Source organism: Colias croceus, chromosome 14 (genome assembly GCF_905220415.1).
Source record: "Colias croceus chromosome 14, ilColCroc2.1".
Classification (NCBI taxonomy): Eukaryota; Metazoa; Arthropoda; class Insecta; order Lepidoptera; family Pieridae; genus Colias; species Colias croceus.
In genome coordinates this window covers 10,025,847-10,051,320 of record NC_059550.1, presented here as the reverse complement: position 1 = coordinate 10,051,320, position 25,474 = coordinate 10,025,847, and the positions used below count along the sequence as shown (strand labels likewise).

General features: G+C 34.2%; 1 protein-coding gene across 1 annotated transcript in view; it reads right to left on the bottom strand.

Annotated features, from left to right (window-relative positions):
* LOC123697373 (dopamine D2-like receptor) overlaps nt 1–17,730 on the bottom strand; it is a 194,768-nt gene extending 177,038 nt beyond the window's left edge. Inside the window, exon 1 of the mRNA XM_045643865.1 lies at nt 17,638–17,730. The gene's annotated coding sequence lies outside the window, so the exon portion shown is untranslated. The remainder of the gene's footprint in view (nt 1–17,637) is intronic.
* Nucleotides 17,731–25,474: the final 7,744 nt, after the last annotated feature.

Genomic DNA, 25,474 nt, shown 5'->3' with positions numbered 1-25,474 from the left:
TGAAACTGCTAAAACGTTTTAAAGAGTATCCTTGGAGAGAACTCCTAATTACATTTCGAGTTTTGTAAATAACGATTGGATCGCCCAGTAAGAGTTTGATTGTTTTATCAAAAGATACGAAACGTGCCTAATTGTTTCAGTTTAGGCTGTTTTCACATTGTCTGACAACTTCCAAATTTAGTTGGGAATTTAACGGCCATGTTTTATAGTTTGAATTGGGAGAGATTAATAATTTATGGTTGAATAATCGGAAACGAAATAGATAACAGTTGTAAATATCTATTGAACTGTTTTGATTTTTTTAAGCCACCATCAATTGATAAAAATGATAATTCATTGTTCTTTAGAATTAATAATATTCTAGAATTTTCAAGCCATCTATAGTCCAATAACAATAATTTATAAACATAAACATTCTAGTACCTAAGCCATGGAATTGTTCCTTGGAATATCGATTAGTCAGAGTGCCTTCCGCTCAACCTTCTGTTACCTGTCAAATATTTTTACAGCACTAGCTGAACTCCCAGGCTTCACCCAGATAGATTATTTTTGTAATCTTTCGATTCATAACAGTTATTATCTGAATTCAGCGTAATTAATTCTACTTTCGTGAGCATTCCGCCCACAGTTTCACTTGCGTAGTTAAAGAAAAATCTGCATAATTCTTATCCTATATCCTTTCTCATGTCTTAAACTATCATTCTACCAAATATCATCCCAATCGGTTCAGTGATTGACGCGTGAAGAAAAGAGAGATAGACCTACATAGTAACTTTCGTATTTTTAATATAGTCGGGAAATAGTAGGGATCATAAGATTTCGTATTTACATCAAAATGTTTTAAATTTTAACGACATTACAATATTATACAATACTCTCTAGGATAACTTCAAAAAGGTAGCTCTTATATAATGGAATCAAGAACATTGCAATTTAGAAATACTCAAGCCTTACTTTTGAGTTGTTTTAACTTCATTGTTTAAATTGCGTTAAAAACTTGACGTTGAGACGCCGCTGAGACGCTCAGTTTCAAAGTTACTATATTTAGACTATATTTTGAGTCATTTGTGTTGTTAATACCTTATATACCTTATATACCTTAAAGTTGCCGCTGTCTGTCTGTCCATCTGTCCCTATGTCATCTTTAAAACTACTCAACGGATTTTGATGTGGTTTTGTAATAGATAGAGTTCAAGAAGGTTTTAATATATAATCATGTTATGTTATGGACAACACGGGCGAAGCCGAGGGAGAAAAGCTAGTGGTATATAATAAATGGGCTTGGCTTAAGTTATATCAATTGTATAATTAGTAAAAATAATCATTTTAACAAAGAAAAGTATCAAACAATTTAATTTCATAGAACCAATAAAGTAATTTGACTTTAAAATGACAGTTTATAATATTTTCCTTGAACATAATTAATGCAAAATTCCTTGTACAATATTATGGTAAAATTAGCTATCCACATAAAGTGGCCGAAATTAATATCAACAACAAGCTTGATATTATAAGTATGATACTCGTGTTTTAGTATGTTTATCTATTATGAAGTAACTACGAGAGTTATTAATATTTTCGTCATCTTTATTTATTACTGTGATGTTTATTTTAGAGTGTATAATGTTCCGTTTCTAAGTCAGATAATAATAATAAAGTTTATTTCGTGTTCTTTTCATAGACAATTTATACATTATTTTAAGTAAAATTCTAATTTATTATCTTAATGTTACTAATTAATATTGACAATGAATGGGGAAAGCCCCATAGGAAGTAATGAAAAACCTTAATAATTAGCTGTTTTCGTCGTCGCATATAAAAAGAAAAACGCTAACGACCATGAATGCGAAAATTTAATCTAAATTCATGCAATTTTTGCTTAATTGAGTAACCCACACAGGAACGTTCCAATTTTTTAATATTCGTAGGATTTACTTATTTTTAGAACGCCCTTTAAGGCCACGTTGATAAAAATGTCGGATTACTGGATTTTTACCATTTTTCCCAGCAATATTAATACAATCATATAATAAAGGTCTTCAATATAATATTTCTAAACTGTTTTAATAATAAACAGGAATATTTATCGTTATTGGTTTTTCTTCATACAATAATTTCAAGTATTTGTATAATTTCTCGTAATATAGTTCTTCTTTAGAAGCCATGTAATCTTTAACATTGCCAACATTTTCAATTTTAAAAACTCATTCCTCATAATATTTCAGTTGAAACCCCATGTGTATTGCGCCTAAATATTCGTTACAGAATTAATGTCAAAAGTTACGCTTACAGTACAATCGATGCTAATGAAAAATTAATTAGATTTGAATGGCGCTGTGTACAGACCCTTACAATCAATAGGCGGTACACACAGAGCGAGCAGCCTCGCGAAGCAATTGCTACGCAAAACTCGGTCAGTGTGGACGTGGCTTATCATCAGCCCATACATAGTGTTCACACTGCAGGGACATGGGCCTCCTCTACCACGCTGGCCAAGTGCGAGTCACATATTGTCGTTATGGGCCCTCTACACTGAACAGCATTGGGCGAGTAGAGACAATCACGATAGTGTATGGGGCGTAAATGTCGTTTATCTGCCGTCTATGTAGATGTTTATTTATAATCGCCACAATGGCGGCAAACATCGACGATCATTTGTTGGGCCAACGCTGCCTGCAAATTGTGTAGAGGGACCATTATAATATTTTTTATTCTTAGACATGTTTTCCTTCACTATTTAGCTCGGTCGAGGAAAATGGTGTATGTTCGCGAGGCTGCTTGCTGTATATAAACTCAATTATATATCAATTGCGTTGTATACAGAGCTTTATACCAATTACATTTGGCATTACAATGCTTTCATGTTTTGTTTTGATCGTTGTATTGTTATCGTCGCGATTTCTGGGTTTGCTGGTGTTTTTGAAGTTATGTTTGTGTCAATGAGTGTATGGTTTACACTTTAGTTGATTTTGATCTTGTTAGTTATTTTTCATAGCAGATCTGGTTTTAAACTGTAAAATAGAACTAAAAAATTTGTTGGTTTGTGTGCTTTGTAAATGTGTTTAAATCTGTTCATATAAATAATATTGAAGTAGTTGTCTGAGATTTTAAAATTAGTGGTTTTTTAAATAGTTTATTAATTGCACTACATTTTTTGTTATCTTCCTGCTTTGATAGACAAAAAAGACAGATTTCAGGTTCTTTCTTAAAATATGAGAGTAAAAAGATATGCATATCATTACCTAAGGAAAAGGGGATTCCAAATACATCGAAACTGTTGATATATCGTTCGATAAATTATTGTCCCCTGTTCGTATAGACCATATCTACAGATATTATAAATGCGAAAGTTTGTGAGGATGTGTGTGTGTGTATGTTTGTTACTCTTTCACGCAAATACTGCTGAACCGATTACAATGAAATTAAAAGCACACATATAAAGTGTAACTTGGATTAACACATAGGATAGGTTTTATCCCGGAAATCCCACGGGAACGGGAATTGCGGGTTTTTCTTTGAAAACACGGGCGAAACCGCGGGCGGAAAGCTAGTATAATTTATATGGAAGTTATAACACTTACAGTTTGTAACTAAAACCACAATTCAAACTGCTTTGATCGTCAATTTAATGACGGTTGTTATAGTTTTGACGACATATTATTATTTGTATGTATTTGAACAATGTTATCTCTGTCACCAGGGAAATGAGTAATTAAATGGCATACGAAAGATTTTCGTAATTGTTATTTTAAATATTACATTCATCAATTGATTTTGATGGTGGGCAATTTCGCGAAAATATGTCCCGGTTACAAAATGGATTCAAATAAAAAAATTGTTTTAAAAAAATATTAAAAATATGCAGATTGATTCCTAAAACATTATAATGTGTTATATTAACAACAATAGTTGCAACCATTTACTAATTCCAGAGAAAATGAGATCTATTTGGTGCAAGGCAGGGATTTCGGGATCCATTTTGTAACTTTTTTGAAACTAAGTTTCAAAATAATGCATAATCCTTGTTTACTAATTTTTATTTATTATGAAAGTAACAACATTAAATTTCCCACAACCATTTTTTTTTTCAGTAAACACATTATTATTTATACTTTTAAGCTTGAAATATATCCACTTTGTAACTTTTAGGTACATCAGCCTTTTTCCTTTTCGCTTATATTGGTAATAAACATTTTTTTTAAGATTAAAATAATAATGAAGTAGATATTTATATATTTATTGTACTTAAACTGCAAAAATCAAGGCTAGTACCTCGTAAAATAAATAAATTATTTATTATTATTCATAACTTAAACATGAGACAGTTACAAAATAGAAATAATTAGTTACAAAATGGAAGTTATAAAGCTTAGTTCACAAGTAACAATCTAACAATCAAGTTTCTACAAGAATTGTTCGATCATATCAGTGGCGCAGCGGTTTACAGCAGCTCTGCCCTGAAAACGGAAGGTCGTGGGTTTGATTCCCGCCAGGATCAAATAAGAAAAATATTATTTTTCCTAAATTGGCCTCGGTCTAGAAAGTGGTGGTAGGCTCTGTAAGGGGCCTCAACTACCCCTGTAATAACAGCTAGATTAATGCCAAGGGTGAGCTCGTAATACGTAAGTAAAAATAAAACTAATTTATTTAGTATTGTATATTTCAAAAGTAAAATTATTAAACTGACATGCTCTATTCAAAACTTAATATAACACAAATATGATTTTGCTTTTGTTTTCGCCACTGCTTCCTTTTTTCTGCAGCCTTTTCTTCTTCTGTAAAATTTGAATCTTTTTTGTCTTCCGTTTGATTCTCTCTAGATTTTTTTTCTTATTTCTTCTTTTTTTTCAGGGTTGTCTTTTAATCTTTCCCTATAGCGTCGTTGCTTCTCAGCATTGGTCAGAGGCATTTTCCCCTAAAAAATAATATGAATACAATAATCTTTTCAAATAATGCAAAATCATTTTTTTTATAATTTCGCCATCCCCATACAAAATAAAATGGTGATTTGAGAAATTTGTATGGGGATGACAAAATATTTTTTTTTTATTTATTTGTTTTTTTATAAAAATTTCAAGCAGTCAAAAATAGTAGTGATTTTGAATATTAAAAGATATCTTCAATGCTATTTTTCAGCCATTAGTGAGTGTTAAAATATAATTTTTAATTTAAGTCATATTTACGAGCAATACTACGTATGAGACCATTGAGAACTCGTCCTTATATTTCCACTTTGTAACTGCGACGTTCCACATATACGTAACCAAACAAAATGGAAGTAACGGTTTAAAGATTTCGTAGATACAATTGTTTGTTTTTCACACAATTCCCATCAATCACAAAAATATATGCTCTTAATTTAATTTATAAGGATATAAGTAACGAAAATTGTAACTTTTAGGAATAAAAACACATACTTACCACGAAAAATCCCAGTTACAAGTCGGAGCGAAATTTTTGCACGGTAACGCTTTAGAAGTTTCGACACGACTGACGGTTCGAGTTTTCTATGACAACCTCTTCAAAATGGTGGATTCAATAGAAATGTTGCCATTTATGTGAAAAAAATACATATTTAGTAGTTTTTATCTTTATTTTAGAGTATATTACGGTTACAAAACGGAATTCCGCACATGGTCGAAATCGTAGGACACGATTTAATTGATAAAAATACTAATAATTACTATAAAAGGACGTAAATTTAACGTTTTATTATCATAGCTCTCACCCTTTGTGATTTATTTATACCTTTACTTGAATAATACTGCCTCACATTGGTAAATAAAATGAACATTTAAACAGACTGGTTGCTGTGGGACACGTCAAAATTGGGTGCCTCAAAATTAAATTTTCTTCATATCTTTAATAATAAATGGATTGGCAAGCTGTTTGTTTGTGTCTTATAAAGAAATTATAATAGCAATGTAATAAAATCCACTTCCTGATATAAAATGTTGTTAGTTTTGATGAAATATAAATGACAACCCATAGGACACTCGAAAATCAGTGTGGACATATTTTAACGAAATTGCCCGGTTCTTCCATCTATGAAATAATTAATTTAAATTTTAAATCGTGCCTTTTATTAATTACCTACTTATCGATTATCTTATTACTTATAACCATCTTATAACATGTTATATTATTTTGCGATATTGTTTTATTTCAAAAATATACGCTACCTATTTTTATGCGTTCTGTGGTATTTTGTATTTTTTTGTACTTTTGTTTCATTTTGTGAGTACAATAAATTTACAATAAACTATTCCTTCATTGGTTATCTTAAAGCATTACCAATGTTCTTATAGTTTCTTATCATAATGTTACTGTATATTCACAATATAACTGTCGTATTACATGACGAATTACGTGTAAGTATATTGACTTTCAAACCTACAAATTTAACCGATTCCAACTGTAGAATAACATTTAAATTCCTACCAATGTTTATTGCTGTTAAAAGCATTTGGTTTTCAATTGGTTTGGACTAAAAGAGGGTTAGGTGACATAGAGTAAACGAGTTAAATATTCAAAAACGATTTATTTACTTTATTACCTACTAGCTTTCCGCCTGTGGCCTCGCCCGCGTTTTCAAAGAAAAACCCGCACAGTTCCCGTTCCCGTGGGATTTCCGGGATAAAACCGAGCCTATGTTGCTCAGTGAAGATGCAGCTTTCTAATGGTGAAAGAATTTTTGAAATCGGTCCAGTAGTTTATGAGTGAAAACCATACATACATACATACCTACATAATTACAAACCTTTCCTCATTATAATATTAGTATAGATATGCGATAGCTGTTTGTTCAAATACAAAGTCAAGCACACAAATTCAAATTCTAATTCATGTTAAATTTTTTTGTGCAATTTTTGGAATTATTTATCTACATAATATCTATTTGTCTGTCTGTGTGTTTTCTGCTTACCCTCGAGACGAAAATTATTTCGAAAGGTGGCCAGCTACCAAATATCACAAGAGATAACAAAGCTCCTTTTTAAAAGACCAAAAAAAATCACTTTTAGCACGGACAGTGTCATCAAAAGCAACCATAACCTTTTGTAATAAAGCACACATTTGAATAAACATTAATACAGCGTTAGTCAATACATTAATCCAAGATCACAGTGATAAGGGACCAAAGCCATTTAATTTGGGAGGGTCTAAAAGGGCCCTTAAACCTACTCATATGGACTTTTTAATTTCAACCCCCGTTTCAAATGGTTTTAATTATTGTTTAGATTTAACGTTTGCTTATAAATTTGTTTATTAAGGTTAGCTTTAGTTTGGGATTAGACTCTGTTTTGTAGGACCGAATGTTGGTGTAATTTTGTAAGTAAATTTTTAGCTATTTTTAGGGTTTTATTAAAAGTGTAAAAGGGCATAAAACAGTAATCATACAATCTTTTACAATTTAAAAAATTATATGAGTAGATACTTAAAAAAGTACAAAATAGTGACGTAATACGAGATATCGGGGTAATAGGTAAAACAATGCTAAGGTATATTATTTTCAGGCAATTATTAATATTTTTTTTCAAGTACCTATATGTGGAACCCGGTAGAATCTTTGGAAGCTGTTTTTCGAAGGAAGACGAGGAATTACCAAAATACAATTTATGTTTCTACAATGTGATCAAGAATCGTTACATGATAGCATGAGCTGACGGTATACCTACACTACAGTTATTTGCTGACTAACCACTCGTCTGAACTCCGCCCAGGATTAAAACGAAATAAAAGTTTCGCTTTTATCGAATTTGTATTAAAAACAGCTTAGTCTTTTCCATAAACTCTACATTCCTAGTACCTACTCCTACGCCCATTGACTTCACTAAATGTCCTACAAATCATATTCTTTAACTTATATTCGATATATTTATCGCTATCAACCGAAAGATAATTATATAAATCTAGTAAGTAAGTTTTATAGGAATCTTCCTATCTAGACATTTACAAAAGAACTTCAATATTGAATTTGATATTTTTGGTTTTATGGTAAACTTAAATATTTATAAATTTAATCAAGAGTTAATGTTATTCAATACATAATTTAAACCTTATTTATGCACGTTAAAAGCCATTATTCATACAATGATTACGGAATAAAATCACAGAGAACTGTAACATCAGGTTCGTTTGAAGTGAGTCAGTTTTCATTATTCAGCGAAAGGCGACAACGACCGTGATTAAATAATTTTAGCGTGTTTTTAACGTTGTTTGGGCAAATAGTTTGGTGCTTGTTTAATGTTTAGTCTTAAATACAAGTAACAAATTGTATAATATAAAAATATTCAGTTTGAGTTAAAAAAAAAAATGTTGGACTCTATATTGTCTAATGATACATTGACATTATATTTTTAGGCAGTTATGTGTGTAAGAACAAGCCGGTTTATATTTTTTTTTATAAATAGTTTAATATTACATTTTATTTAGATGCTCTATATGTATACATTCAATAATAAGACGAACGATGAAATTCCTATTTATTGTGTTTTATTTTACTCAAGTTGTATTTCAGAAATAAAAGACAAGTTACAAGACAAAATTTTTGTTTTATTTCTAAATAAAATTCCTACCCAAAAAATATCCACACAAACTCACACACACACACACACAAACACACATACGCTATATAAAACAACGACTCAAAAAACCAGTGACCAGTCAATAAAATGTGTTCGACAATATTCGACAGGTATTAAAATTACTTCATCCCACTGTACTGTACTGTCAAATTGACATTATTCCGGGGTTTTACAAGCCCTCGTTTCACTTGCATACTCGTATTCGTATGTCTGTCAATCCGATGGGTTTTAAATCCATTTTTCATACTACCAGCTATATGTATAGGTGCAAGTTTGACGTTGGTTTGTGAAGTTGCTTATCCAAAGAGTCGTGTTATATCTACACTTATGTTAAAGCTGAAGAATTTGTTTGCTTGAACGCGCTAATCTTAGGAACTACTGGTCCGATTTGAAAAATTATTTCAGTGTTATCCCATTTATTGAGGTAGGTTAAAAACCATATAGGTATACGTACATAATACAGTCTTTAATATACAACATTCTAATTAACAATATAAATAGAAATAGAAAAAATCTTTATTGAAAAAGTTTAAAATAATACAGTTAAAATTTGGGGAAATTGAAAACTGTGTTACAGGCTTTAGAATCCCCTCACAATAAAGGCTTACTATGTAGATATTTATTAATTTAGCACGAATTGTTATTTCTTATCTTTAAATGTATTGTTCAAACTACATATTTCCAAAATAACATCATTAATATCTGAAGATTCTTTGCATGTAAGTGATATAGAGACATAGAGTCACCATTAATTAAAATCCTGGTTCAGTTCGCGAAAAAGGATTTCCATTTAACACATTTCATTTCAAGAGATGAATGAAATTTTGTGGCTGAAAATTTTGGATATAAACACACTTTATAATATCAGTTTTTATATATTAAGCGCTATTAATACTGACGTATTTACGTTTATATTATACTAGCTTTCCACCCGCGGCATCGCTCGCGCAGTCAAAGAAAAACCCGTATAGTTTCCGTTCCCGTGGGATTTCCGGGATAAAACCTGATGTCCCGGGGTAAAAAGTAGCCTATGTCCTTTCTTGGGTATCAAAATATCTCTATACCAAATTTCATGCAAATTGGTTCAGTAGTTAAGGCGTGATTGAGTAACAGACAGACAGTCTTCCTGTATTTTATAGTGTACAGACACTATAAAATGATGTAAAATAGATAAATTATATTTTTTCCCTAATTCACTGAAGAAAAAAAGTTAATTTCCATTACATTTATTAAAAGAAAGTAAGCAAATTGAACTTTGAATTCTATGAAAATGACAGAAAGTCTTCAGAACCCTTGAACCGTCTTCCAAATGTCATTAACTGGAAACTATTGACAAATTCATGACCTTTAAAAGGTCGAACTTTGTGTTAACAAATAACCAATTTGATTATATTTACAAGATTGATGACTCATTTTAAAATGATTAACAATTTGATGAAATGACAATTATTTATATTGATGAATAAACATTTTGATTTTACGCTAAATTATTTTAATGTTTAAATATAGCATCATCATTATTAGGCATTAAAATGTCTGCTAGTTTATTGTCATAGTGAATAATGGAGATTTCGCCAAAATAAATTAATAATATCCTAAAGAAAGCAATCGATTTGATTCTTTTATACTAGGCGCGATCTACCCTGATTGTTCCGGAATAATAATTTTATCAATATTTCAGGTACCATACTGATTACAAAATAATTATTTAACTATTACAAAAAAAATACATAGGTACATAAGAAACAATCAATGAATATTTATTAAATATAATATTTTTATTGTAAAAGTAGATTCATGTAATATTATGACTTTATTTTCGTTTGCAAGTTTATGTAAAGTTAATACATTCTTAATGGTACATTATATTAAAAATAACAAAGTAAACTAGTAGGAAAACTGAATATACGTCCTATTTATTAATTAATCAAGACATAAATTAATCCTGAATTCATCCGATAACAACTTTTCAAAATAATATAGCAAATAAATTGATTGATACAGAAAAGCACTCAGTGTTTAATGTACTTCATCCTTCACATTTAATTTACTAAGAAACTAGCCGCTTTTCCCGGCTTCGCCCACGTTGAGTCGAGCTATAAATATAAGTAAATAATTGGGAAAAGATGTAAAATGTATAATAATTGTATAATAATTTAAGTATGATGTAATATCGAGTAATTTTTGACTTAAATGGTTACAAAATAAACTTTTCTTTATATTATTACTTTAAATTTATCTACCAACTAGCGATTCACACCTGTTTCACCCGTGGTATAAACAAGCCTATAACTCTTAGTGATCACATAATATCTAATGGTGGAATAATCTTTGAAAAAGGCCCAGTACTTCCTGAAAGCTCGTTCAAACAAACTTTACAGTTTTATATTCCTAGACTACCGTAGACAACTTAACAAATATTAGACTACAACCTTCCTCAAAAACCACTTTATCTATGTAAAAAAACAATCCAAAATTTGTTGCGTAGTTTTTAAGTTCTAAGCATGCATATATGCAAATTTCTAGGAAGGAAACAACTACAAAAATATACTATAAAAGTGTGTTTGTATTTTTGTTGATCGTGCGATCATTTCATCAAACGACGCCCGGGAATTTTTAATGTCGAGGCTTTGTCTTGAATTTATAAGTGCTCAGGAGATTAATATCCGTGATCCGTATATAATATTTTGGGTGTGTATATAATATTTTAAAACTGTACGTTTATAGGTAAACTAGGTTTCCGCCCGCGGCTTCGCCCGCGCAGTCAAAGAAAAACCCGCATAGTTCCCGTTCCCGTGGGATTTCCGGGATTGGGTCATTTTCCTGGGATATAAAGTAGCCTATGTCCTTTCTCGGGTATCAAAATATCTCCATACCAAATATCATGAAAATTGGTTCAGTAGTTCAGGCGTGATTGAGTAACAGACAGACAGACAGGGTTACTTTCGCATTTATAATATTAGTAAGTATGGATAATACGATATGGTAACAATTTCGCCGGGAATTGTGAATACTATTTATGTTAAATATTAAATTAATAGGCTTCATTATACGTTATTACCACGATTATCGTAACTGATTTGTGAAATCCATGTTTTATTACTTAACAAACGAGTTTATTTATTATTTAAGAGATACAAAAACAGATATTTTAAATATATGTGGCAGAGAAGCTGGTGAACATACATAAAATACGCAGTGAACGTAGAACCTCCTTTCTTGAAGTCAATAACACTTAGGAAGAAATGTAGAGCCTTCTCGAAAAATATGTGCCAGGAAATCCAAAATAAATGTATTATATTAGAAGTGCACTTATAGTGGACTTTCTTGAAGATGTAGACAATTGTTGTAGACAGCTTAAATAACCTCACTCACTCAAAAATACATATATTGAAAACTAGCGGTCCGCCCCAGCTTCGCCCATGGTACATTTTTATGTTTTCTCATAATAAGAAACCATCCTCGTACTTCAAGGAATATTAAAAAAGAAATTATTAACGAAATCGGTTCAGCCGTTCTCGTGTTTCGTTTCATTTTTATTTCACACTAGCTTCCGCCCGCGACTCCGTCCGCGCGGATGTCGGTCTTCGCGTGGATGGTTATTTCTCCATTTTGAGTACCTCTGTCAATAACATCTTATAAATATCTATTGGACCCAATTCCCAAATACGGCTAGGCCTATAATAATACGCAACGTGTGTTCGCGGTTCTACGGAACAAAGTCTATGGATAAAACTGAAAAATTAAGATTAATTTTTTTCTACGTATTTTTCCAGGATAAAAAGTATCCTATTTTACGCCCAGGATAATAAGGTAAAATTATACCAAGTTTCATCGAAATCGAACCGATAGTTTTCACGTGATGCCTTCACATACAGACAGACAGACAGACAGACAGACAGACAGACAGACAAAAATTTTTTTAATCACATATTTGGGTTTGGTATTGATCCCCTGCTATTTATTTTTTCAATATTTTCAATGTACAGAATTGACCCTTCTACAGATTTATTATATGTATAGATAAAATAAACTCACTATACCGATTTTGAGTAAGTCTGCTCTCACGCTCACACCTTTTAAATATCATGGGCTTTTTTAATAGAGCCCTTGCTTAAAAAAAACACTAGTATAAATAATCAAATATTATATTCTTAGGTTATTGTAAAGTAAAACGTGAATTCTAGTAAAGTAGTAAATATGTTTTATGACAGTCTCATAAATATTTCTACTTCGAAAGTTTAGTTCTAAACAAAACTCATGATTTATTGCCTAATAATTTTCAAATAAAATCTATGTATATCTTCATTACATCTTTACCGTGTATAATAAAGTTGAGCAAAAATAAAATATTATGTTTATAGTAATGTATGCCAGTGTAATAAAGCAGAAGATATCGAAACAAGTGTTTCAAATTAGTTACAAAAAAGCTTAAAAAACTAACGTGTATTTAATAAAAATTTCCCATAATATTATCATCACTATAAACTATAAAACAAAGTCACTTTTTCTGTCCTTAAATTTTTATGAAATACCCTAAAAACTACGCAACGGATATTGATGCATATTTTTTTCAATAGATAAGAGTGATTCAAGAGGAAGGTTGTAACGTAAAATTTATTAGGTTTCAGTCTTTCAGACAAAGCAGACGAAGCCGCGGGAGGAAAGCTAGTTATCTATAAATCTTTGTCCACGTGAGCTTGATAAAAGGTTTTTTCTTTCCTTGTGGAATCTACTGAAATCATGAAAAGAAACATAACATTAATTAATCAACCGATGTTCCCAAAAACGAAGCAGATTCTCAATCCGACTGTATTTTTGTTTTTGTTACGTGGGTTTTTAACAGATTGACTTGATTATTGTTGTGTTCGACAAGAAAATTATTATACATTATTAGTCATTAAATTATGTCCCATTTTTGAATTTTGAAGTACCTCCTTCTCTGGAACGTTGTTCCATCTTTTATTTTTGAATATCCAATAAATGACACAAATTTCATTTCATAATATAGTTTATTAAAATACATGGTTTACCTTTAATTACAGGAAATTACAGCGTTTAATTTAATTACGTATTCAATTTTAATTCGTTAATTACGGAAAAATCTTAAATGAAAAGAATTAATTATCGCCATTTGCATAAATGTGGTGGATAGATGTATAAGTATTAGGTAAGTACTTAGTATTATGAAAATGAGAATCATAATGATTCCTGGAGTCTTTGTCCTGGAAGCCCCTATTATAAATCCTAAAACATTTCATCATTTATTTTAATAAAAATAAATGAGAGTATTATTCAAATGAACAGATTTATTACAAAGTTTAAAATATGGTTTGGACGTTGTGCCTAACGATTTAACGTAGGGCGTGTTTTGTTGTTTTTTTTTCTATGTAATTAATGTATATAATATAAATGTTGAGATTTGAGGTTTTTAGCTCGTGTTAATTGCTGGTATAAATATGCGTGTCAGGTGTAACCATTTTTTAAAGGTATGAGGTATTGTTTTATGTGTCTTCTCTCTAAAGTAATGCTTCTATTTATCGTTATATTATTTTATGTTGAATGTGGAAATGGGCGGTTAAAAACTTTTTTCATTTAGATGTTACGGTTGAGCTAAAAAAAATAAACGTCTTAACTTATCAATGATTATTTTTCCGACCCAAATATCGACCAATAGAATTGCACCATTCGACGTCACGTGGTACAACCTACATGGTAATTATACTGATAATTTTTTGAAAATTTTCTCTGGTCGTTGACGTCAAACTGACAGGTTTAATTCAATTGTGAAATTATTGGCCGACATTTGGGACGGAAAAATAATCCCCCGAATACCACACGAGCTTCAAAATTATCTGGCATTTCCTTCAAGGTTCCCTGCAAACAAATAAAGTCGTCAAGTTTTTCAGGAAAAATCACTCGCGCTTCGCGCTCGTGATTTTTTAGCCTTGGCTAAAAACTTGACTCCTTCATTTGTTTGCAACGAACCTATCGGAAAATACCCGATAATTTTGAAGCTCTTGTGGTATTTATTATAAGTGAATATTACTGACATTTCAGAGTAACTTACAATAACTTCACCTGATATTGTAGATAATATCAGCCATAATAATTTATAGCCATAAAAATGATAACAATACAACGAACAGTTTACACCCATATAAATCTACGAAAATACACCATAATGTTTCAAAATTACCTCGAATTTTCCTCAAAAATTCAATAACTGTCCGTAATACATTACTCGTTACGGTTATCACATCACGATTCGCCAGTAAATATAGCGCAATGTAATGAAAACATGGTTATTTTGTCGTTTATTATTATCAATGTTATGTTCACGCGTTAAAAATAATCACATAGGACATTATCTGTGAAAAAATATGTATATTTTGAAGCCAACAAAGGCGTAAGTAAGCTTTTAGGAAAATATTTAAAAGATTGATGAAAAACAACCAGCAAATAAGAACTTTATTAAGAGTGACAATGATTATAATAATAACATAATATATTTTCACATTACTTTTTGTGTAATACTTTGATATGAACACTTAACAAAAATTGTTAGGTTCCATTTTATTCTATAACGCTTAAGTTTGTAGATTTGTCTTATAATTTTATATTTTTTAAATTTTCGTGTTATCATTTTAATTTTTTTATATTACAAACTCTACACCTAGGATAACGCAACAACATATTTTATTCCAATGTAGCTTCAACGAGCTATATAAAATTATATCGCAGAAGCTAAAAGCTCATAAATGTAGAAAGCGAATTATTTTATAAAAATAATTAGCGTTAGAATCCCCTTCGCTCCGATGAGGCGCAATACCCAACCGGCCGTGTCTCTGCCACTCAATAATTATAAATAATTAACTTTGACGAGAAACTATTTTACATTTTTATTCATCAACTCAAAGTGTTTATTTATTAACTGATTCTGAGAGGAAATTGTCCTTTTTTGTGTTATTTAACTTTGCAGTCTGATCGTCGTTTCGGACATGATTTTCTCTCAATATATACCTAATAATCTATAATGCTAATTTTAAAATTTCTATACTTTTTTTCAATGCACTAATTTTAGCGAAGCTTTTTATTATTATTATATATTTCTGCTTATATCGTTCACTATCCTAAAGTAAAATATAAATAATATTACCTGATAAGTGTATTAGTGACATAGATCTATATATTTCGATTTAGGATAGTTTTATACTACGAAATGCAATGTGAGTTTTTCACTCTTTAAAATATTCCAAAAGCTCGTAAAGTTAAATCTTAACAGCTTAATAGCTGATTGTTTAAATTAAAATCAAGTTATCAAACACAAAATAGAATATAGATAATAAAAATAAGAAACAATCGCAACTAATGGACAAATTCTATCACTTAAGCGGGTAAAATGTGTTGTCTAGGCAGTCTAAAAATATATTCAACATATTATAATGCTCGCAGGGTCGATCAGAACACTCTATTAAATTGTTTCTTATCTATCGAAGTTTTTAGAATAGGTACTATAAAATAATATACTCTTTTATTTTTCTTGGTTTTTAAAGATTCTTTTACCTTTAAGGGCCGATTTTTCAATCCTTGGTTAAAACTTATTCATCGAATATCGTATTAAACAACCATTTTAAAAATGTGTTACTTGCCCACTTTTTGACAGTTTTTAGGTGACATCTGTATATTATTGTGTAATACTTTATTGGACGGATAAGATTTAACCAAGGATTGAAAAATCAGCCCTAAAAGTACCTGATTATCTGATAAATAATTATATCAGAGTTAAAAAATATTATATCTATTTACTATGTTATTTACCGCGAGGTTTCAAAATATATAAACCGCAAATGTGGTTATTGGTAGATAATGTGTGTAAATATATTGGTCTATATTGTAATTATTCACGTTAATATATTAGTTATGGTATTTTATTGTTTTTGATTTAGCGCGAGTAAACATTTATAAAGTAAAGATTGGGAGAGGTAGAGAATCGAGTTAAAACCCATTAAAATCAATTCCTAAATGTAAGTTATGTATAAAAATATTTTGTGACTATGTAATTATTCACCTTAATATGTTTCGAGTAGATATAGTTTAGATAACATTAATTATCTTATCAAGGGCATGAATACTGAGTTAATAACATTGTAAGGCTTTTAAGGATAACTTACTGATGGACAGATATCGCATGTAATTCTCTGTATATTTTTTTCAGAATTTTTATTTATTTTCAATAACTTTGGCATAAGGGACCTTCATTATTAAGTGAAAACAAAATATGTTTACAGGTAAGATATAGCTATTATGTAGGATGGCTATAGATTTAGATTTTTTATAATACTTCTCATAATAAAAACTCACAAATCACTCGTCAATATAGTCACTCAGACAAATATGAATAGGGTTTCGGTTATAAAAAATTGAAGTAGAGTAAAAATTTATAAAATACCTTTAAAAGAACGTATCCACTTCAAGTGTGACATTATGATTATTTTTAGCAAATACATACTTGAAACCAGTTCATTAAGTAGGTATACCAATTAATATAGGTAATATGTTTTTATAATCATAAGAAATATTGTTTGGTGACAAATTATTTTAATGTATTTTTCAAAAGCTTTGCAAGTATAAGTTATTTTACTAGTACATTAAAATTACTACGTATCCATGAACGCACTCCACCACTCAACAGTTCATAAACAAACTATTAGATTATCTTTAGATTTAGGTTAAATCAATTGGGTTTAACAATGTTAAGGTAAACACTGTATAAGTCAAGAACTGTATCGCCTAAAATTATAATTAATGTATCGTAAAACTCTATTTATACACCTCTCAATATTTACCACGAAAAGTTATTTTAATCAAAACTCACACTTCTTAAAAAAAAACTGAACATTTTTTTACGTAAACGATACATAAATGGCCTTAAACTTGCACTTTAAACTAAATTCTTCGATGTAAATACCAAAATTATAAACATACTTTTGTTTGTAAAAAAAATATGTAAATTATTATCCTGTACGTAGGTTATACAATACATACTTACATTAAACCCAGCACGATAACCGCTCACCTATCGTCACATCACTTCGTCACAACACGCTAGCCCGGGGCAACCGTCACCCCCCGTCAAACCCGTCCGGGGCGGTCCCGAGAACTGAAGACCAAGTCCACACAACATTCGCAAAGTCCCCGCACATGCGCAGTGATCATATATCAGTACTACGGAATTCAAATAATTTGCCTCCGAATATCGGCCGCTCTGATGAATTTCGGTTATTAGTTCCAATGCTTTAAGCCAAAGCTTGGGAAGGTTGAATTTTAAGACGATCTTTGAGAAATTGCTGGAATACGCGTCTTGTGGATAGTGAAAGATGGCTAGGTGGTTCAAGAGAGTGGAAGCATGGAATTTGTTAGAGGAAACTATGTTTTTGAGAAGTTTTAAAACATTTTCTTATCTTAAGAAGATACATTTATTAACAATGCACACTTGCTTATAAAAAGAAAAAACGTATAAAAGTGAAACATAAAACATGTCAATTATGCTCAAGTATGAATTTTATTTAATAGACTACTATCCTTAAATAACTGTACTTTAAATGCCTATGATAGAGACCGTATTAATGAACTTATAAAAGCTTCTATAAGTCTCTAAGTGCCGTGTGGTGCCGGCCTATGCCGTGTGGTGCCGGCCTGTGCCGTGTGGTGCCGGCCTAGAATAGCACTACCCCATCTCTACCCGTGGGTGTCGTAAAAGGCGACTAAGGGTTAACTACATGCAAACGGGCAGCAGCGTTATGCATGATCTCCCCCACCATCAACTGCGCTCGCCAACCCGCCTGCCAAGCGTGGCGAGTATTGGCATTCTTTCCCCCCAAAAAGATACACATAAAAACACATGAATAGTGCAACAACAACCAGGCCCCTAGTACCCGGCAGCTCCGCTATTCCTGGCTACGGTAGCGGCCATGGTAACGGCGGGGCAAGGGGTGCTAAGAATCACCGGAAGCGATCCGGCTACCACTCCCGACGACCCCTGGCCCTGGTAACATACAACGCACGCACGTTGAGGACGGACGAAAAGATTGTTGAGCTGGAAGAAGAATTGAGTAAGTTACGCTGGGATGTCATAGGGTTATCAGAAGTCCGAAGACAGGGGGAGGACACGATAACGTTGACATCCGGTAATTTATTCTTCTACCGGGAGGGCGACCAACAGTCCCAAGGTGGAATAGGGTTTATCGTTCGCAGACCCCTCATTAACAACATCATATCCATCGAAAGTGTGTCGAGCAGGGTAGCGTACCTGATCCTCAAAATATCTGATAGATATTCTTTAAAGGTGATTCAGGTCTACGCTCCGACCTCGGCACACTCAGATGAAGATGTGGAGGTAATGTATGAGGACATCAGTAAAGCCATACACACCTCGAAAACACATTTCAATGTTGTGATGGGGGATTTCAACGCGAAACTGGGCAAAAGAGGCGATGATGAGTTGAGAGTGGGGCAATTTGGATTCGGGCAGCGCAACCCGAGGGGCCAGAGGCTCGCTGAGTTTCTGGAGAAAGAAGGACTCTTCATGATGAATTCTTTTTTCCAGAAATCTCCGCATAGGAAGTGGACCTGGATAAGCCCCGACGGTAAAACGAGGAATGAGATTGACTTTATCATGACTACAAAGAGACATATATTCAATGATGTTTCTGTGATCAACAGGGTCAAAACCGGCAGCGATCACCGTATGGTAAGAGGCACATTGAATATAGATGTGAAACTCGAAAGGTCTCACTTGATTAAGTCAACTCTTCGACCGTTCCGCACCCTAATTCAGAACCCCGAAGGCTTTCAACTCGAGCTCCAAAATCGCTTCGCTTGCCTAGGCGATGACGTATCTGTGGACGATATGAACAACAGGCTTATCGAAACGATTCGTACGGTAGGGTTGCATCACTGCAAGATTCCCCGTAAGAATCGAACACAAAAACTTTCCGACCATACCCTCAAGCTCCTGGCAGAGCGACGCTCTTTGCTACTGAATACTTCCGATGAAGCGAAGTCATATAGGCAGCTCAATAGACGAATTACAAAGTCCTTGCGACACGATATCCGCTCCTTCAATACAAAAAACATTGAAGAAGCGATACAGCGAAATAAAGGCTCAAAAGTGTTCGCAAGAGATGGATCTATTGGGCAAAGCCGGTTGACTAAGCTGAAGACGGATAGTGGCAAAATTGTGTCGTCTCAACCGGAGCTACTAGGCGAGGTCGAAAAGTTTTATGGACGCCTTTACACCTCCATTGCTAAGCCTGTTGCGAGTCCGGCGAAAGATCCTAGAGCCCGACTAACCCGACATTACACCGAAGATATCCCGGACATCAGCCTGTACGAGATTAGAATGGCTCTCAAACAGCTTAAGAACAACAAGGCGCCGGGTGAGGATGGAATCACATCTGAGCTTCTGAGAGCGGGTGGCACACCAATCCTCAGAGTGCTACAGAGGTTATTCACTTCCACCTTACTCGAGGGCACTGCGCCAAAAGCATGGAGCAGCAGTATGGTTGTCCTCTTCTTCAAAAAGGGAGACAAAACCCTGTTGAAGAACTACAGGCCAATATCACTGCTGAGCCATGTTTATAAGCTGTTTTCGAGAGTCATTACGAATCGTCTCGAACGCAGGCTTGATGACTTCCAGCCTCCCGAACAAGCCGGTTTCCGAAGAGGCTTTAGCACCATGGACCACATACATACGCTGCGGCAGATTATACAGAAGACGGAGGAGTATAATCTGCCATTATGCTTGGCGTTTGTGGACTATGAAAAAGCCTTTGATTCGATCGAGACTTGGGCCGTATTGAGGTCTCTTCAGCGTTGCCGCATTGACTATCGGTATATCGAAGTGTTGAGAAGTTTGTATGAAAACGCCACTATGTCAGTCCGGGTTCAGGAGCATTGCACAAAGGCAATTCCTCTGCAGCGCGGGATCCGACAAGGAGATGTTATTTCTCCGAAACTTTTTACCGCTGCTTTGGAAGATGTCTTCAAGCTCCTGGACTGGCAAGAACTTGGCATTAATGTTAATGGCGAGTACATCTCTCACCTTCGATTTGCCGACGATATCGTAGTCATGGCAGAATCCCTGGAAGACCTCAATACAATGCTCGGTGGCCTCTACAGAGTTTCACAACAAGTGGGCCTTAGCATGAACATGGATAAGACGAAAATCATGTCAAATGTCCATGTTGTGCCCACTCCGGTATCAGTTGGAAACTCTATTCTCGAAGTTGTTGACGAATACGTTTACCTGGGACAAAGCGTCCAATTAGGTAAGTCCAATTTCGGGAAAGAGGTCAATCGTCGAATCCGACTCGGCTGGGCAGCGTTCGGGAAACTACGCAACATCTTTTCGTCCAAAATCCCTCAGTGCCTGAAGACGAAAGTCTTCGAGCAGTGTGTGTTACCGGTGTTGACTTATGGATCTGAGACGTGGTCGCTAACCGCGGGCATGGTGCACAAGCTTCGCGTTGCTCAACGAGCTATGGAACGGGCTATGCTCGGGGTTTCTTTGCGTGATCGAATCAGAAATGAGGAGATCCGCAAAAGAACTAAAGTCACCGACATAGCCCACCGTATTAGTAAGTTGAAGTGGCGCTGGGCTGGGCATATAGCCCGCAGAACCGATGGCCGCTGGGGCAAAAAGGTTCTAGAGTGGCGACCACGTACAGGACGTCGCAGTGTGGGACGGCCTTCAACGAGGTGGACAGACGACCTGATCAAAGTGGCGGGGAGCCGCTGGATTCAGGCCGCTGGTGATCGGTCGTTTTGGAAATCTTTGGGGGAGGCCTATGTCCTGCAGTGGACGTCTTGAAAGGCTGGAATGATGAAAAAAAATGATGAAGTTTCTTAAGTTTTCAGGTTTCAGTGTAATTAATGAAAAAGGCTAGAAACATAAAATTTATTTAGTCTTTATTTTTTTCTACAATATCGATGACTTACAGCCAAAAAGGGATAAGCGCCATTTTTTGGAGAACGGACTTATATATACCGCTGAATTGCTCTTTTTTTTCTGCGTCGTTTGGTCTAGTTCACACATCTCTAGGTTAAACTTTAAGTCGGTTAGGCGGTAGTAAATTCAAAGACTAAGGCCAAATTTCTTCGTCTTAAACGACAGATTTTTTTGTGTGGAATGCATTTTGGTAGTTAATCAAAAATATTTCAATACAAACAACCTTTATACTTTTTGGGCTTTCTGTAAATTTTTAATATTTTAACGTTAAACCATTTTGCCTGAAGGCAAGTATAAAAAAAATATGCGTTTAAGATAATTTGTTTCGCTGTAATTTTTTGTTAAATTTAATTTGGTACTTTACGCTCGTGCCTTCAAAAAACAAAATTGTCGTTTGATATAGAAAGGCAACATTTTTGAGACTTAATTTGGTGTTTAGCAGTATTTTTCCGGTTAGTCTTTAAACACTTAAATGGCGGATACTACATTTGTCCCTATAAATATTTAATAATAGTTAGTCGCTTATACTTTTTTTCCCTCCCGAAACAGAAGAAATTTTGACGCTTAGGATAAAATAGCAGAAATGAAAAATACGTTTATGCTAATTTGTTTTCATCCTATTTGTCGTTTATCTGTCTAAAAACAGTTTGGAATGGTGGTTATCGGTATCGTATCCCCAAACCTACGAGCCCAAGCGGCTTCGCGATGAGAAAACTGATTTCATTAATCTTAATTAATGTTAAGAAAACTTTGTTTGTTAAAGTTTCAGTTCTTTTTTTAAATTTTTGTAATGTTTTCCATGAGAAATACCTACACAGAACAAAATTAAATATACATAAAAATTACAAAACGTTGAATTCTATTTAAAAAATCTAGTTATATTGGTGCACTTGGCGATAGACTAGCGCGACTTCCTTCGGGAACAAGGGCGTTTTGGTCCCTCGCCAAGGCCATCCAAGGTAACTTTTGTCGTTCATCCTTTCCACCTTTGCACAAGGACGAAGACTCTCTGGCCCATTCCGCTAAAGAGAAAGCCAAACTCTTGGGCGCTCTCTTTGCTAGGAACACGACTCTTGATGACAGGGGAATGAAACCGCCGACCATCCCGCGGTGCAACCATTCAATGGCGGATATACGCTTCACACAACGTGCCGTTCGAAACGCTCTCTTTTCCCTTGACATCCATAAGTCGACTGGGCCGTATAGAGTCTCCCCTATTGTGCTTAGGACATGTGCTCCTGAGTTGGCACCGGTTGTAACGCGTCTTTTTCGGCTCTCTTACGCCAAAGGCATTGTCCCGAATTCGTGGAAGACTGCTCTTGTCCACACAATCCCTAAAAAAGGCGATCGCTCAAATCCGTCTAACTACAGACCGATCGCCATCACTTCTTTACTCTCCAAAATAATGGAATCCATTATTAACTGCCAGCTCATGAGGTATCTGGAGGAGAACCAGTTGTTAAGCGACCGGCAATACGGTTTCCGTAGTGGTCGCTCGACTGGTGATCTTTTGGTGTACCTCACTCAAAGATGGGCGGAGGCGGTTGAGAGTAAAGGGGAGGCATTGGCTGTAAGTTTGGATGTAGCGAAAGCCTTCGATCGGGTCTGGCACAAGGCACTTCTAGCGAAATTACCATCTTTCGGACTTCCTGCAAGGTTATGCGATTGGGTTGCCAGCTTCCTGGAAGAGAGGAGCATTAAGGTCGTTATCGACGGTTCTTGCTCTAAGCCTCTTCATGTGAACGCTGGTGTCCCACAAGGCTGCGTGCTATCTCCTACACTGTTCCTTCTGCATATCAATGATTTGTTACAAATCAGTAACATTCATTGCTATGCAGACGACAGTACGGGGGATGCTCTTCATCCCGGCCGTGCAAACACCTCAAAGGAAAGCCTCAATGAGAGTCGAAACAAACTTGTGTCTGAAGTCGAGTCTTCTCTCCAAGAAGTCTCGGAGTGGGGCGAACTTAATCTTGTCGAGTTCAATCCCCTAAAGACACAGGTTTGCGCGTTTACCGCTAAAAAGACCCCATTTGTCGTAGAACCTCGGTTTAAGAGTACTCCCCTTATTATATCGCCGATAATCGGAATCCTCGGAGTTGAAATCTCGATTGACGTTCAATTTCGCAGTCATTTGGAAGCGAAAGCTAAATTAGCCTCGAAAAAACTTGGTGTGCTCAGTAGATCGAGACAGTACTTCAAGCCGGCCCACCGACTTCAGCTGTACAAGGCTCAGGTGCGACCGCATATGGAGTACTGTTCTCATCTCTGGGCCGGAGCCCCACAGTATCAACTCCTTCCACTTGACCGCATCCAACGTCGAGCAGCTCGAATTGTCGATGACCGTAGGCTTTCCGATAGGCTCGATCCACTGACAGTGCGGAGAGACGTTGCGTCTCTCTGTATACTGTACAGAATCTACTACGGGGAGTGCTCTGAGGAATTGTTCCACCTTATACCAGCCGCACAGTTCCATCACCGGACCACACGCCGTAAAAACCAGTTCCATCCGCACCATCTGGATGGTTGGCGCTCCACCACTGTCCGATTCACCCGTAACTTCCTTCCGCGTACGGTGAAACTGTGAAACGATCTGCCACCTGCGGTGTTCCCGAACAACTACGACATTGGGGCCTTCAAGAAAAGAGCTTATTTGTACATTAAAGGCCGGCAAAGCACCTGTAACACTCCTTGTGTTACAAGTGTTTATGGGCGGTGGTGACCACTTAACATCAGGTGGCCCACCTGCTCCTTTAAAAAAAAATACCTTTGTTATTTTTAAGTTAATTTGAGCTCGGCTATGTAAGAGCCATTCGTCGGAGATGATTTTTTATTTTGTTTTTGATTTTGTGATGCTTATGTTATGTGCTATTAATACGTCAAATAAAGATTTGATAAATATTGATGTCTTCTAATTATTTACATCCCTAAAGCAAAATTTGGGGCAAAGCAAGTTTCAGTATCTTATGCAAAATATTTCCGTTAAAAAATTTAACTTTATACAGTTTTGCATACTGTTAATTTTTATTCGTTAGCTCCTTACACAGTATTTACCTATATTTTTTCCCTAAAACTTTTGCTTGTGACATTTTTCTTCGATGTATATAACATTTAAATTAGAATTACGTCATTTATGCTCAAGCAAAAAATTCAAGTATTTACACTTATGCCATTTTTCCTGTTTACAAAATAAAAACCATTTTGAGGATAAGCGACAGTAAATTGTATTTTGCGCTATATAATGGAAAAATAAAAACGTCATTTAATAAGTACTAAATTCAATGCTACATTGTATGCATCTCCAGCTTTTTGGGGTCTATACAATTTTTTTTATGAATTTTTTTTTTATATTTTTCACTTTAAACCACTCTCATGAACAATTTTATAGGTGGCGGTTATCCTTTATTGGCTGTAAAGCATCGATATAATATATTTATTTCTGTTTAAGGCTCCAGGATATAGAGTAGAATAATATAGAGACTAGAGTAAAATAAAGATGAAGGAAAACTTCGAAAAAACTACTACGATGATGATGATGATGAAATTATTATTATAACTCTATTTGTCATGTATGATATTTTAAGAGCTTTATTATTAACTAGCTGCTCCGCGCGGTTTCACCCCCGTGGCTCCGCTCCTCCGTCGTAGCGTGATGATATATAGGTAGCCTTCCTCGATAAATGAGCTATCTAACACCGAAATAATTTTTCAAAACGGACCAGTAGTTCCCATGATTAGCGCTTTCAAACAAAACAAACAAACAAACTCTTCAGCTTTATAATATTGGTATAGATTAGATTATGTTTTTAAACATTGTGATCTCATGCTTTTGCTCACTTATCAGAATAAAAGGTATCTTCTATAACATATTTATACT